Here is a 1590-nt window from a genome sequence, read left to right on the forward strand (position 1 = left end):
ACATGCTGTTCCAAGTAAATACATCATGAAGACTGAAGACCCACCTATTCAAAAAGCATCTGAACAATCCCCAGGCACTTCAAAGGCATCTGACTGATCACGGATTATGCAGTTAAAAGAAAGAAACAAACAAAATAAATAAATAAATTAAAGGATTTTCTCTGGAAACCTTGTGTACTTCACTGCGATTTCGACTAGCTCTCTCACTAGTAGTCAAAAGTTTGGACACACCTACACAGTTAGTTTCTTCTTACTATTTTCTACATGGTAGAAGAACAGGGGACGAATCGAAACAACAAAATAATACAAACCGTATGTGATTACGCAATTATGCAAATGCTGACAGTCTTAGATCTTTGACTCTCCAGAGCAGTCACCTTTTACTCCGGCGATGGCTTCGCACCCTCTGACGTCTTTAAGAAATCCCCCCATATGCTGAGCGCATGTAGCGTAAAGCATTAGGCCTGGCTGCCTGGGCTGCGCCTCACTGACCGACCACCTGTCTGTATGCACGTGGGCTGTCCCCGTTACGAGGCTGATTGGTTTTCGTGACCGTTGTCGGTCACCAAATGTTACGTTGGCTTCTCTTGTTCTCTTTAATGCGCTTTAATGTTGGGTTTCAAACGCTTCAGTTGGAGACTCGCGCTCGCGTCCCGATTTTGTCCTGCTCTCTTGTCTCGTGACTTGGCCCCATGTACCAGCATATGGATTCTCCCTTGGAAACAGCACGTCTCCACGTCTGCTAATGTAAATGTAAACAGTATAGCTTTTGTAGGAGACAGAGAACATCAGTTGCATTCAACTGTAGTCCACATCTACATGCGAGTGGAACATATTGCACTGTGTGTTGATATATTTCAAATATTTCTGAATACCACGGAAGCTGTAGTGTCGGGTGTGCGGTTCATGCTTGCTAGCCTTTCACATGCTCGTGTGTGTGTGTCATTTTCACCACTGACCAGTTCATTAACTTTTTAGTTTCTCTTTTTTCCCTTTTCATTATAAGAAAAAAATATATGTGAGGCTGACTCACTCTGATTCTGATTGACTGTCTCACTAACCCCCACCACACACTCACACTCACTCACACTCACTCACACTCACTCACACTCACTCCCCCCAGATTCAGTTAATTTATTGTGGCACTATGCTGTATTACACTCTACTGCACGACTCTAATCAGACAGAGAGACAGAGATTCTTTCTGGATGGGGGTTGGGGGGGTTGCTCTTCCATGCTTTAATTTTCTGTTGCAAAGGCATAATGTGAAAATGACAAGAGCAATCAGAAATTAATGGAGGGCAATGCACAGGCAGCACGCTGCAGCAGCGTCTTAATTATGAATGCTGAAAGCCAATTAATGCCCTGCCACACCACTCTCTGCTTCCCAGCCTGATTTAGCCAGTTGGAGGGATGCAGAGATAGAGGAGTGGATAGATAAAGAGAAGGAAATAAAGAGATAGAGAGATCTTAACATTAAACTGCCCAAAATGCTTTCAAAAGCTTCTATCTATCTATCTATCTATCTATCTATCTATCTATCTATCTATCTATCTATCTATCTATCTATCTATCTATCTATCTATCTAT

This window comes from Electrophorus electricus, chromosome 21 (assembly GCF_013358815.1).
Source record: "Electrophorus electricus isolate fEleEle1 chromosome 21, fEleEle1.pri, whole genome shotgun sequence".
In the NCBI taxonomy this organism is placed as follows: domain Eukaryota; kingdom Metazoa; phylum Chordata; class Actinopteri; order Gymnotiformes; family Gymnotidae; genus Electrophorus; species Electrophorus electricus.